A 15,703-nucleotide genomic window follows, 5' to 3' on the forward strand; every position below is an offset into this window, starting at 1 on the left:
TAAAGAAACAAATGGAATCATGCAGTACCAACAAGGAGCAGAAAAATAAAAGCACCTAAACTTTGGGCAGGAAGTTTCTGTTGTTATTTCTGAAATGTGTTTACCATGGAGACATATTGAACATTTAGCATAAGTCCCCGGGACCCTAATGAGCCCCTAATGTACCCCATACTTCAAGGGTTTTCCAAAGAGAACGGTAACTTAGCAACAGCAGCAAATCCTTGACAGACATAATCAGTATTTGTGCTGCAGCTTTAGGCTTCCCCTCTTCTCTCCCACTAAGTGGAAGGTAGTTTTGGCTGAGATTTCTTCTCTGCTTTGTCATTGTTCTTATTCTTCTTAGGGGTTTCTTCAGTGTATTTTTCTTTTTCTTATTTATCCTTTCTGTTCAGTAAAGCAAAAACCCACCACCAGCACTTTGCAGGGAGCAGAGTTCTTGGAGCCTGGAGGTACTAAGATTCTCCCATGAAGAATTCTGTTGCACTGGGGAGGTGCAGAGGCGGCTCTCTGAGGATGCCATAGGCAAGCCAGGGCTGGTGAAAGAAGTGATTTTCACATGATAGCAAACTAGACAGTCACCAGGGCCAGTAGTGGATCCTCAGGGAAACCAGCTAGAAGGTGATGAGCAATGACAGTTCTTTGCTGTGTTCATGGCTCTCAGCCAGGAGAAGCTGAATCACCAAACTCCAAAGACATTTGCTTAAAAATACAAAGCAAATATTGACTGCTATCTATTTCTTGAGGGCATATGAGGCAGTAGGCTCAAAAGGAATATTAGGTCCTTCTGAGACAGGTTCTGCACTCTTTCCCAGTGGCTGCCATTTGGTGCCAACCATGTAGAAAGATTTTGTCTTCCCTGCCCACATCTCCTGCTTATGTCCCCTGCTTTTTTACTGAGAGCAGGAATAGCACTAATTTTGAAAGGAGGCTGCTTTACATCTCAAGCAAAGAACATGAACAACAGATTCACATTCACAAGAAATTTATGTGCATCAGAACATTAGTTTATTAGGTGTTTAGGAGGACAACCCATTTTAGTAGCACTGAGAAACATCCAGAATGTGCAAATAACCTGATGTGCAAAAGTGAAATGAGTTGTCCAGTATCACAGAAGGCTGAGAACAGGAGACAACCTATTTTGAAATAATTTCTATATATCCTAATAACATTCTGTAATAGCTACACTGTAAAAATACACAAGATTTCAGTTAAAAATCACCAAGCAGCTGTTCTGGACCATGGTTAGTACAGTTGCAGCAACCAAAGGGACAAAACAAGTTCTGTAGGTCCCAGTTTAACTGGAATTTTACAGACACAGCATATCAATGTTTTTTTTCTCCCCAATGTTGAAAGAATGAAAGGTTGAGAGTGGAAAAAAAAGCATTTAACAAGAACTTCTTGATACAGCAGTGGTCTTTGAAATGTTTAAGAATGGTCAACTCAACTAAATCTAGGAAAGCCTGATATATAAAAATGCAGCATCATACCCACATCTCTTGCATTTAAAGCAAGAGAAATTCACCTTGTGAATTTTAGAGAAGTCAGAGGAATAAGCAAAATTTCAACCACTTAGAGCAAACCAATCTTATTTAGAAAATATCAACAGAATGAGCATGGAAAATGAATGAAGAAATATCTGGCAGGAGGAGGAAAATACTTTCTTTTAGGTGGCTGTCCAGGCAGTAAATTGGAAGACTATTTTGGGTTAACTATGCTGAAACACTCCTGAAATAAACCCCAAAATTCCTCTGCATGCAAAGCATGCTCACCCAATGCAGCAAATCACCCACACAGAGGTCCACAACCACACAGGTCCCCAGCACAGAGATCTGAAACTCAGCACAGCATAGACAAACCAGTGGGCTGCAGCTCTCAGCTAATGGGATCTCCTGCACTGTGCCATACAAACCTCCCCCCACACCATGAAGTAACAAGACAGGTCCAAGGCAAGATACGAAAGGATTAAATCTGTTAAGTCATTATTTCAATGACTGCCAAACCTGTCATCAAAAACTCATAGACAAAGGAGAGGCATGTAGAAACTCTTGACCCCTGTGAGCAACCTACTGGAACTGCAGGAAAATATCACAGTGATTTGTCTGTCCTCGGTTTTTATTACATAGATGTCAAGGCAAGGCAAGTGCCAGACCCACCCACGTTGCAACTCTGGCCTACAGCATCAGGCAGTTAGGTCTCTGTGAAGCATGAGAGAATCATTAACAGCCCCTCTTTCTCTCACAGTCAACCTGGCTTTACCCAACCAGAAATGTCTGGAGGAAAAATCTGAAAATCCCATTAATGGGGATAATGATGCTTAGCTCCTGTACAAAATGCTTGGAGATTCATGGCATGGAAAATTCTGTTAGAGGTAGGTATTTATTAAATCCTTCTAGTTTCTCATATCGAGGATTCATACTACAGCCCTACACTTGGTTATAATTCCCACTACCGTAGAGTACACAAGTGTATACCACATGGTTTAAAATCTGTGGCTGTCACATCTACCCTGCAGACCAGATGTAGATCTCCTCAACAGTCTATGCCCACACCTTAATGAGCAATGATCTTTTCTCTCCTGCCTTTCAAAATACGTCACCTCACATTAGGGAATGGGACAAACAAATTGTAGTTCTCAGGTGAAGTCCAGGCCCCCTTGAAGCCAATGGCTATATGGGGACAGGATTTCATTTCCTGCCTGAAATTCTTTTTGATCCAAAAAAGCACAGTTTGGTTTGGGTTTTTTATGTCTGACTTTAAAAGCTGAAGGAGTCCTGAAGCTAAGCGATGAAACAGTGCTAAGAAGTTGTGGGGCTGTTGTTACCTGGGACCAGCTGCCCCAATTCTGGTAACCAGATAATCTGCTTATTTGACATTTCTGGGGGTCTCTGTACAGCAGTCTCTCATGATAGATAGTAAAACATTTGACCTTTCCCAGCCTTTAGAGTTTCACTGTGTTTTTATGAAGGAAAGCAAAGCATGGAAAAACATCTGCTGAAGAAAATTTTCTCTCTTTTGGAGAACACACTCTCATTTAGTATAAAGAAAACAAGTTCAGAGAGACCTATGACTTCCAATTCACAATAGAGTGCTTTAAATGTTCCGGGCATCTCCCATGGAAGACACTAAACTAGAAAGGACCATAAGGGATCAGCTGGCACATCATTATCTCATCTGGAAACTGAAGCGCCTTGCCCAGTTTCTTTCAAAAGTGAAAATTATTTCAGAAGGTTTTGCCCTAGACCCTTCACAAAACCTGCTGTGCAGCTCAGTGTAAATTTCAGTCCCTAATCAGGGGGCATACAAGCCTACAATATTAAAAGGAAAGTTGAAATCACAACGGAAAAGCCAAGGAAGAACCAGTGAGGGGAAGTGGGGGAGGCAGAACTGTTGGAGTAGGATGTGCCACAGGGTGGGCATTGAGGTGTGTTTAGCAGAGCTTCCTATGCGTGGAACCTGCACTATTCTTGCCTTTAGTCTGCAGTAGCTGTCAAGCTGTCTCTCACTTTTTACGAGCACTAGGATTCACTAAGCCAGAGAGATAAAAGTGGTGAATTAAAAAGCAGTTCTCTTTGTTTGGTTTTAAGGCAGGATATAAAACACAGGTCTTGCTGGAACTTCCGTTCTCTTGCTGCTTGGGAGGCAGCCACATTAGTCTCAGAGCCTTTCTGATATCTGCCATCAAACTAATTACCTGCCTAACGGGAACTGAAATAAATTTCCATTCTCTTGATGTGTAGAAAGACGAGGAAGTGTGTGCAACATGGATAAGGGTGTGGGGACTACATTAGATGTGAGAGTCCTACAAAAGGGCCCTAAATGCAAGAACTTTTAGGAGAAGAATGAGAGGACTGAACCCAAAATAGACACATGATAATTCTGCTGATTTGGCAGCAATTAAAGACCCAAGAGTAAGATGTGAAGTTCTGCTTGAGTTCTCAAGTGTCACGCTGCCTGAATCCAAGAATTTATTCAAGGACCATCTTTAGTGTTAATCCGGTAGTTAGATACATGACTGAAAAATTCCTTAGATGCTAATGCTCTTACAGTAGGATACTTCTGGAATCAGGAGTTATATCAATAGAGTGGATCATTATTGCAATTAATTTCACTGAAATACAATTGAAACAGAATGTAACATCAAATTCCCATCTGCTCACCACAAACAGCTAAGCCAGTCCTAAAAAACCCTAAAAATAAATACCTGCTTATAGGCTGAGGCAGATTTTATTACAAAGAGCTTGAAGGGGAGGTGTGGAAAAAAGAGAGTAGAACATACTTTTGAAATGCCATGAGGTTCTTTCTCTATCCCAGCTTGTTTGCCAAAGCATATTCTTGAGAAGAGAAGGATTATTTTCTATTTTGTTACTTCACAATTAAGTGGAACTAGTGCCTTTGCCCACATGTGCCTTTGCCCACACTGGTTAATTAGAAATACCCTCTACATAGATGTATCTTTTTCCAGTCCCTTGCTTCTTAGCAAATAAAAAATCTATTTTGGCTTCCTTTCACTGACCCGTTAATTGAACTAATATGGGTTTTGTTGCTGTTCTTTGTTTTTAAATAAGCAATTTTGTACTTGCAAATTTTAATTTCCCACATGGCAAAACACTTCTGAATATTGCCAAATCCCAAGCACTACAGCTAGAGAAAGTATATCTCTGCTTTCCCACACCAAATTAAAAAAACTTTTTTAAAAAAGTAAGTTTCATCAAGCATCCCTGCTGACCGGCCCTTTGCTGTGACATTCTCTTGGTTTCACGTGAGAGATCAGGTTGATGTCCTATGCTCAGCCTGTCATTAATTTCATTATTAAAGTTATAGAGACCTGAGATTACAAATCTGTTACCTGCATAAAGGCCAGTTAATTTCTCTCCTTCTCTCTCTCCCCCCCCAAAAAAAATAGAGAAGAATCTTATTACTTGTACAAAGGCTATTTTATAGTAGGCCTGCAGAATTCTAGGAGAATATTCCTTTATTGACAGACTATTACGTAGGGGACTGTGTATTATCTGCCCCATCATGGTGCAGAGGGAGAAATCTCTGAAACCTAAGTTGGCAGTTTTTTAAATGACAGTTTTATGTGCTTATTACTCTTGTTTTTTTTGCCAGGTTTGTTAGGCAGGGAGTAGGTAGCAACTTGCAGTCTTGTCCACTGGCATGTATACATGCATTAATGGGACAGATGGAGCTGCAGTGATTTTATCAGCTGAGGGTCTGGACTATTATGTTTATACGGGTCAGGGGAGAGAAGGAATACGCAACTAATTTAATATAACATTAGAACCATAATCTTCACTAAATTGGACATAGGATTCAAAGTGAAGAAAGAGAAAATCTGGCTCCTTCTCTTGGCTCTGACACTCATCTAGTTTGTAATTGTAAGCAATTCTATTTACCCCATCTGCAACATGATTGTAATGTTTCTCATAGCCTCTGTGCAGAGATCAGAAATGGGGATCCATAAATGATTTCTCAAATTTATCTGAAATTTATTTTCCTAAAACTTCATATATGTAAGCTTCCCCTTCCATGTGTTTCTTTTTCAGATTTGAAAGTGTGCTGATGGCTTTTTTATGAGGTAGGCTTGCTTGCAACAATTGTCAGATTTTAAGATCTTCTCTTTAAGGCATGTATTGCAATAATTTTGTCTGCACTGTGCATTATATTTTAAACAAAAGATTCAGATTTCCTTATTTTTCCCTTGAAAATTTTTAACTTCTGAATAGAAATTTATCACTGTAGAATTTCACCAGCTATATGCTAGAATAACAGATGCAGAGATCTGTATTAAACATGTATGATTTGTGGCATCTTGCCAACTTTTTTGTGCTGAAGCACAAACTAATCTGAATGTAACGTGTTATCAAACTGTATCGATAAACTGTAGTTTCTATATCCATGGAATATAGTGATATGCCCAAATCAAAGCAAATAAACACTATTTATTTTTAAATTCCTAGCAATATTCTGTTTCTTTGTGTCTCCTGGATCACAGTTTCAACCCTGCTAATTCATATTGCCCAAGTCATGCACATTCACAGCTTTCCAAAAATCTCTTATCTTTCCCTTATTACTACTTTCAACAAATCAATACAACTTCATCCAAAACTTGTCCTTGCTTCTGTCCCCTGTCTCTGATCCTCCTAACACTGAGAGGGTAGAAGGAGAGGGAGTGAGAGAGAGGGATGGTCTTTCTGTAATATGGGTTGCAACCACTAAGCCTATGACAAATTTGAAGTAGCCTGAAATAATTTGTGCTTGCTGTATGAAAAACTGATTATCTTCATGACAATTTCCTGAATGTGTATGTTGGTTTTACTCAAAGACTGCTGTTTCCAAGAAAGGAAAGGTAATAGAATAGATGTGACTTAACATTAAATACTAAAGGATTATGCAAGGAGTGTTTTATGCTCAGTTCTGGCTGACCCCAACTCATTCCAGTCCTACTGAACTTCTTTAAGAATAATAAAATCTTTAGCACTGAAAGATCCATCACAGCAAATACAAAATGCAGTTCATCAAAAAAGCAGAAGACAATTTTCTCGATAAAAGGAACAGACTCCAGAATCTGTCAGAAAACAGACCTTTTTAAGTCCCCTTTATACAACATGATTTCAGGTTAGCCAGATATAGCCCAAGAATTACATGTACAAATGCACAGAATTTTTGCCTGAAGAGGCTGTGACATCACTATAAACAGAAGGAAGTCCTGAAACCCCATCGATTTTCCAAATAATCATTAGTAATACAAAGAATACTGTAAGACCAGGAACTGGTTTAATATGAGTAAGAAGTTGATAAATGAAATTTAAAACCAAACAGGTGCCAGAGACAACAGAAACAGAAGAGAAAAAAAAAGTCTTAGAAAGTGGCCAGTCATTCCCAGACAGTTTTTCAGCCTCTTGAACAGAAATCTTCTGCCATAAAATGCTGTGTTAAGCCAGGGAAGCCAAATGCATTTTAATTGTATTAAGTGTCAATATCAAAATTACAGTGGAATATGTGTATGAAAAACAATGCCAACTTACACAGTCAGATTTTTGGAAGCAAAGTCCAATAGCAGTATGGCGAGCAAGAGGAGCAAGACTTTACCTGTGTCTCTAATGAGCTTATTTTGCATTTATCTGCAAACCTCCATATGAATTAGCATATACACACTTTTGATTATAATGGCCATTATAATATCTCTTCATCTGTGATGCATTGTTCAGACACTTTCCTCAAAAGCAACTTTCATTAAGCTCATTTGTCTGAAATAGCCAGAATACTGAACAGCTGCAAGATCCCACACATTTGTCAAAGCTTATAGAAAAATATGAATGTCTTAGCGTTGTGTTATTTAAGAATTGATATGTTATTATACTGTCTTTAAGGCTTTATTATAATGCATGTGCTCAAGAAATGAGAGTTAAAACTAAATAGTCATTCTTCATTTGGGGATTTCATTTAAGCTAAGCTGTAAAACACTAAGATGTGCAAATGCTGCCATTTCCTTTAGTGATCATTTAGGTGGATGTAATTTATATACTTGTTTTTTTATGTGCATGAATGGTGGGTGACATGAGCTCTGTAGCAGGAAAACAAGAACAAATATTGAGAAAGCTATAAGGTTTAAAACAACAACAAAATCCCCCCAGTACCCTACTTCATTTTTTTTATCTTCTTGATACTTTTTTGGCTGTCTCCTTTGACTCTGCATTGTGCAAACTGCATTCATTCTGTTTTCTTATCAGATGCCAGAAACATTATATTGTCACTTAAAACTGTATCCTGACCAAGTTAAAACAACATATCAGCCCTAAATGGGGTTTCAGCAAAAAATCTCCTCCAAACAAGTTATTCTGACCTACAGAGGTGCCCTTGGAACCGCTAAACTTCTAGACCTTGATAATACATCACTCAGACCTACACCCTAGAAAACTGAGGTGGGTTTTCTCATATTACTGTCAAACTGTGTGGCAGAAAGTACAAAGTGGAAAAGTCTTCCACAGATCTGATGGTCTTAATAACCATATCATTTGCTATTCTCCTTGCATTTCTGTTAGTATAGCTCGGGAGAGACAGATTCAGTTCACACCTCCCTTCTGAATCTTCAATATTTATTTTGATTCTTTATGTTAATAAATAAATAAAATCCAGAGCCTTAGTTGCAGTATAAAACAGCACAATTCACTGCTGGGGCATAGAATTGATATACTAGATATTTCTCATTTATTATCTTCATTCCTTTGCCTAGTCTCCTGCAGTAATGTTATTATTTCCCATGAGGGTCACATGATATTTTTTCCCCTTGCTTGCTTTGTACGTGTCTTTCTGCGTGTGCTCATTTATTTAACAGGCATTTTCCCCCTTTATCTGCTAATTATTTACAGCTTTCACCATACCCATTTGATCTGAATACATTGGCTATGTATGGCCTGTGCAACCAGATCTGCTCTTAATGGTGTATTTACACCAGGTTTTCACACAATACCAAAGAGATCCATAACCAAAGTGATTTAGAAGATGATTTCAGTGTTCCTTTCCCCAGAACTGCTCTGCCTTTCTCAACAAGTAGGAAATGGCACTGAAGGGAAAGGATTTGCTTGCAACTCTGCTGTAAAAGCACTTTTCTCTCCTTCAAAACAATATCTCTGAGGGTCAAAAATTAAACCAGGTTCTCAGAACAGGTACTAACTTTAAGAATATGCCTTTCTGGCTCCTGTCAGAAACACAACGCTAGTTCACAGACTGTCTTTATGATGTACAGCTCCCTCCCTAATCTGGTCTACTCAGGAAACATAGACACCCTGTGAGTAGCTGCAGACTTTCTCTCTACTGGCTCTCTCCTAGAGGGCAATGGGGAAAACTGAGCATGGCCAAATTCCAGCCATCCCACCTCCCTGCTCTCACTGTGGAGGAGTGGCACACAGCCCCACTGCACAACTTGACCAAAACTTGGTATTGCAGGTACCGTGATGCCACAAACTCCTTCAAATCTGGCACTGCGAAACAATTGTGAGAGGAAAACACTGGCAAATCCAGCCAAGTGCTGAGTGGCAGCATTTCAAGGAGACCAAGTCAAGATTCCAATGTTCTCTATTAGCAAAACTTCATCACCTTCTGCCCCATGCCACACCCCTGTTATGTGAGTGCAATGGACAACACTGAAATTATTAAAGGCTTCATTTAGCTTTATTTGACAAAATGGCTGTAGGGAGCAAATGGGTTTATAGTTTTTAAAAGAATTGAAACATCCTCACACAGTTTTGCAAACTGGCATATAAATGCGATGAAGGCTCCATCAATTCAACCACCACAGCAAAATATCTGCTTAGATACCACTCTGCCTCACGTGGCTGAAGACTCAGGTTTTGACAAGACTTAAAGAAGTGCTGTCTGGAAAGCTTTTAAAAAAGCTTTAAAAGCAGAATCTTTGCTACAACCACGTTGAAAAGGTCAAGTGCTTTTTCCTTACCTCCTTGCCTTTCTGAGGCACTCAGGTCTAAAACATAGAGATCTCCATTTTAAGTTTCTACTTGCCTCATTTAGTAACATCACACCTTTTGTCAACGCAGGCAATTTTTTGGTTTTCAATAATGAAGGAAGACTTAAATACAAAAGCTAATCTCAGCCCTGAATGCAACCAAGATATTCTCAAGGGAGTCTGCTATCCCTTTTAATCTAGCAGAAGAAATGAAAATAGCAAGTGTAGCAGCCTAACGGAATTTAACAGAAATAACCAGTCTAAATAACATTTTGTCCTCTTTCCTACTTCACAGAAAACAATAAGTTAGTCAAAAATAGCATTTTGTGTTTACAGACAATTACAGAAAGACCTCCAAACTCATCCCCTCCTCCAGCTGAGAACCACTAGCCAAAGCTGACTCCTCTAAGAAGAGCAGGCAGTTGGTCATCCCATCGCAGTTGGAAACAGCAGCAAACCTGCCCATATGCAGCTGCTACCCAGTGTTTTCAGCACTGGCTTCTTCTGGTTGCACTCTTCAAACTGTTGAAGAATGACCACCAGACAGGCACTTTCTCCCCACCCCACAGGTTGGGCGGAAGTGCTCAGATTATAGAAAATGTATAGGAACCGAGATCCTATTTAGGTGCCTGACATCCATTAGCTTCACTCAGTATATATTTTTAGGCTGTAGGAATCTAGAAAGTCTGCTTCTGAGGGACTTTATCAGGAACTGTCCATATAGCCTGAAAGGAAAACAAAGCTCACTCTGAGAGTCACCTCCAGAACTTTTTTCCCACTCCAGGTTTGAACAAGTCATCTGCAGGAAAACCGAAGCAGTGTCCCGTATCTCCTGACACACATAGTTCTTTAACTGATGCTTTTTCCAACAGATTGTATTATAGGCTTTACATATCTGTAAGTCCTTTAGAAATAATAGAAAGGACAAGTTAGATCCATTTTGCCAGGCCTGTAGGAAAAGATTTCCATCACTGCAATTCCTGAAATAAATTTTGTTTTCTGCAAGAGCACTGCTGTTGAACACTATTTTTCAGTGTGGCCAGGGACCTTCACTAATTACAAAGTTACTCTTCAGCTCTTCAAACTTTTTCCTTTACACCCCTAGGAAGAGATTATCAGCAATTCATGGAGAGAAGAACTTCTTCCTCTTCTGTATGTATTTCCACTATTTACTGAACTCTTCACCAACCCTTCACATATCAAACTTTGTACATAACACACCAGATAACAGAGGCAAGCCAGATGGGAAGAGCACACATAGCAGTTTCTAGCATGTTGTCTTCTATTTCCTTTAGTCAAAAACCTCATGAGGCGGCTGTATTGTGCATTAGAGAGAACTTTACACAAACAGACTTTCTTGTGGAAGGTGTTTCTTTGAGCCTATCTTAGAATTCACGTTGCAGACCAGATCAAAAGAGGATTTCCTCCATTTTAATAGAGAAATCTGAGACAGATTTTATCAGGAAAGAAAGAGTAAAAGAAAGACAGAGAGGTTACTTGGCAATTAGGCAGTCTTGATTATTTCCTTCTTGTCTTGCTAAATCTTCCAGCTGGCTATTAGGTGGAAATGATTTTCTATTCTATTTGGCACTGGCTTCACAGCTAATTTGGTATCCATCTATCTACCTAATCAATTTTACCAATCAGTTCTAATTCAGTCCTATCCCTGCTTTTATTTGCATGCTTCCCCTACGCGTAAACAAAAAGAAGTATATTTTCTTCTTATATGGAGGAAAAATAAGCTTGTTTTTCAGGTGAGAGGCAAAAGAGCAAGAGAAAGGTGCTCTTAGTTTACACTTTCACTCCCACAGGGAGGTCACACAAGGAAACAGGTACCCTCTTTGACGAGGCAAGGATTTAGAACCCTTTTCTTCATGCACCAGGGAACTCCAATATCCAGATCAAAGTCACAGGGAATGCTGTGTCTGTGTCACTCTACATGATAAAGCATATATTGCAGCTACACACAGAAGTGATACAGCCTCACAGAGAAGTTAGGAGCTCTCCCAGGAATCTAAACCTCAGATCAAAGCCTTTGAAATGGGCTATGCATCCAAGGCACAGATGGAGAAGACAGAGGCAGATAATGGCAATGTGTCCCTCGATAGCTGTTTCCCGAGCAGGTCTGTTGCCAAGTCCTCAGCCAATGGACACTTCTTTAGTTATAAGGACTTCCAGACAGGGACACTCCGGTCCCCAAGATACACCTGTGACAAAGCCATGAATGTGCAGGCAACTCAGGCACCTGGACAAGTATTTCTCGTCATCATAGGAAAAGTATTCTTGTCAACACATCCACTGGACTTAGTAGCTTTCTTTACAGAAGTCAGGTTCATCTTCTCTAGCCCAATACATTAAAAGAAGCATCAAGTCTCAAGACAGAAAAGTTTCAAGTACTTAGTCTAAACTCTGCTGTGACTAACAGTGTGCTTTTCCATGGCCTTGGAAACCCTGTGGTTCACAATGCACATGATAGCCAGAATCACAAGGCCCTTATTTCGCATCTGCTATGTGCTGCAGCACATCTGCCATTTACAACCAACTGTATATGAATCACTTTCTCCCTCTGGTGTAAGAAGCAACCTGAGGTCCTCAATTTGAAAGGAGTAGAAGCACAAGGTATTACATTAAGCCTTTGATTCATAATTAAGAAAGCCTTGAGACTCATCTGGGAATTTTTCCAGACAACTTTACACACTTGAACAGGAACTTTGAGAAATTCATTTATGGTGTCACCCTGAAAACTAGATGCATCTCCAGGATGCAGTCTCCTAGAGAAGGATCTTTTCTTCTTTAGAATGACCTCTTTCTTTTAATAGTAGCTAGCCACTGCTAGAGACACTTAGACAAATCAGATCACAGAAAAAAACAAGATGATTAAATAATTCAATCTATTGCTATATTGGTTTCAGTGCATTCCTGAGAACCTGAGGAAGGAAAATGCTGTGGCAATTCTTGCTCCATCCCTTGCTAACGTGTTTTTTGAGATGTTCTCCTTTTTTGTTCAGACCCCTAACTCCTTAAACACACTCTCTCTCTCTCTGTTTTGCTGGGGCTGCTGCCTTCGTTAGAAAGATTTTCAGCTTTGATTAATTATTGAGCCTGTACTGCTGAGGGCTTTCTATTCTCCAGTTCTCATTACTGATGCCTTGCAGCTTGTGTGCTTCACTGGTCCCATTGCAGGATTTGATGGATGCACCCGTGAAGTTTTCCTGCCTGCAAAGCCAGTCTTGCCTTTTGCTGATTTTGTTTGGTGGACAGGGAATTCCGCCCTTGGCTACAGTGAGCAATAAAGCATACGCACTGGGCAAAGTGTTATTGTTATTATTACAGTGGAAGTAGCATGAAATTCTTGCTTCTTTGCTTTCTGCATTTTCCCCCTTTAAATCTGCTTCAAAAATTCTCCCCAGCGGCCATTTTATTCTCAAAGTTGTTGCATCTTCTTACAGAAGATTCACCAATACATTCCCCTCTCATGGGAGACCAATATTCTTTCTGGTTGTTTGCTTTAATCTGGAATGAAAAGTGCTTCATAGCAAAAATACGTTTTGTTTTGTTTATACTCCTTCTGCTTGGCTGCATAATCATGGCTAGTGTTGACCAAAACATTTTTCTTTATTTTGATGAAATAAAACTCTTATTTGTGGTAACTCAGACTTAAGACAAAGATCTGATGCCCTATGAAAGAGGTAGACTGATGGGAATGCAGATCCTGTGTAGGTAGGTAGGTAGGTGTCACAGCTTCCATGAAACCCTGGAGGAAGAATTATTTTTACAATGTGGATGGTAAAACACTGGAACAGGTTGTCCAGAGAGGTGGTGGATGCCTCATCCCTGGAAACAATCAGGGTCAGGTTGGCGGGGACTCTGAGCAGCCTGATCTAGTTGAAGATGTCCCTGTTGCAGGGGAGTTGAACTAGATGGTCTTTAAAGGTCCCTGCCAATCCAAACTGTTCTATATAATCAGACATTTATGAGGTTTATTATTCTGTACCAGCATTAATGTGCATCTTATGCCTTGATAGCTCTGCATTCAGGCACCACAAAGAAAGAACTGGTATTTAAGATCTGGCGTGCTTCAAAGCACCTAGGGTCTGATACAGCCCTGAGATGGCCAGACAGGATCCTGGGAAAGGGGCTGGGATAGCTTAAAGCTTGGTTGGGACATCAGCCTGCAGGTGGGGCTCAGAATCAGTGCTGGTGAGAGTACCCAGGGCCAGACATAGCCCTGCTATGTCTGGGCAAAGCCATGGTTGGGGAGCTGGGCTGCAGCCAGGCTAGGACATCAGCTGCGAGATGGAGGTCTGCATTAGCAGTGTGCATGGCCAGGATGGCTCTGCCTGAACTAGACAGGTGCTCTGTGTGTGATATAGGTCAGGCAGCAGCTGAACTGTAAAGATTCCATTTAAAAGCAACTCCCACAGCAAAGGAGATTTGTCCTGTAGAAGCCTCTGACAGTGTTTTCTGAGGCACTCTGTCCAAGGCCACCAAAAGAAGCAGGGCTGTCCTCACCTGCACAGTCTCAAAGCTGGCTCTGAGCCCCAGCAGCCAGACCTCTATGAGGAGGGATGCTATCAGCATCCCCTTCAATCTCCTCCTGCCTCTTCCCTTTGTTAGAAAGGTCCTAGAGCAACTGTCTGTGGCCAGCTTGAAAAAGTCATACATCTTTCACTTTGCAGCAACAATGAGAATAAAAAAATAACTAGATGAAAGACTGAAATAAATAGCCTTGACACAGATAATCAGTTGGCTGTGCTTCACCATCACCTGAAGTTGTGTAACTGCATGGGTATGATCCTAGCAAATACAAAGAACTGAAGCCCAATTTAAGTACCACTGTGGATCAAGTTACTACTCCAAAGGCAGGAAAACACTCACAGAAAAGCAGTGCTGGATGACTTCTTAAGCCACAGAAACTCACTAGCCCAAGCAGATGACATGCATACAGTCAGAGGTAAGAGTGGGCATTTGCATCCCCTTGCACAGACATGTAGGTATCCCACATGTGCATGGACTCCTTTCTTCCCCTTCAAGTATTTCCCACCATAATTACCTTGGCTGCTTTTAACCCATCCTGCACTCTAAAAGCAGTTTATCAGAAACATATGTCTTGAACCTAATGTAAAGTCAGAGAGGGTGGTTAGCTTGTGATTTGTTTCCAAAGAAGAAAAGGAGTAATATTAAAGCATTACAAAGGCCAAAAATGGGGCTTAGATCTATCTGATACAGCACACCTCTAGTCTCTCTCCTTGCACTTGCCATGACAATACACGGGAAGAACAAGAAAACAAAGCCAACAATCAGTAAATCCACAGTAATTTAATCAAGGGACCGAGACCTTTGCAATATTTGCACCAACACTATTTATTACAACACTCCAGCACACAGCACACTCAGCAAGAGCCTAGCACAACACACACACACTGCATAGCTGCAAATATCAGAAACATGGGCTTGTGCTCTGCATGCTGTAAGCACAGCCTGATGCATGTGGACAACCATAGCTGTCAGAACACGTAGGGACAAGGCTGAGGAAGTAGGTCCCACACGACAGAAAAATCCCTGTCAATCAAAGCAACAACCTTCATTTCCTCATTTGTATCTTGGTGGGTTTGGAGCAAGGCCAACCATAAAACCTGCACCTGACACTGCCCTTTGAACAGGCTCACAGGTCTGCACACAAATGGCTCCTCTCTGCTCAAGGAGTGATTTGAGCCCTGAGGATTCCTAGCCAGAGTAAAAGGCTTGTAAATTCCCTGCCACCACCATTTCTGCACTAGAGCAGGATGACTGTGCCCTGCAACTGTGCACTGACAAGGCTCAGTATCTTTCTTTATTTTAAAGGCACATGGCAGTTTTCATCTGCAAGTCAATATTGGTGAGAAAGTCTTCTGGGATCCAAAATAAGTAGCATAGCTTTTCAGACACAGTAGCATTCTGATGGCATATTAAAAACCTATGTGAATCATAAATCCCATTTCTTTAGGAACTGAGTCCCATCAGGGCACAAGGCTGAGGAGAAAATGAGCTATTCTGCATATAGCTAGGAGATGATGATGATCTATGTAGGTAAGATACAGACATTCTGTTGTGAATTTTTTTGTGACTGTTGTTACTTTTTAAACAAAAATTTAAAATAATGGCTTCAGCTTCCCTGTCACACACCAGAAAAAATATGCTGCTATTATTAATAAAGGTACAAACAAGTTTTTTGCAAGCTCTGCATACAACTGCCTT

At 40.5% G+C, this 15,703-nt stretch overlaps 1 protein-coding gene across 2 annotated transcripts in view; it reads right to left on the reverse strand.

Moving 5' to 3' along the window:
* The window catches only part of LSAMP (limbic system associated membrane protein), a 999,229-nt gene that overhangs the window by 468,134 nt on the left and 515,392 nt on the right, over positions 1 to 15,703 (reverse strand). The window lies entirely within an intron of this gene.

Source organism: Sturnus vulgaris, chromosome 2, assembly GCF_052056855.1.
Source record: "Sturnus vulgaris isolate bStuVul1 chromosome 2, bStuVul1.hap1, whole genome shotgun sequence".
NCBI classification, from domain to species: domain Eukaryota; kingdom Metazoa; phylum Chordata; class Aves; order Passeriformes; family Sturnidae; genus Sturnus; species Sturnus vulgaris.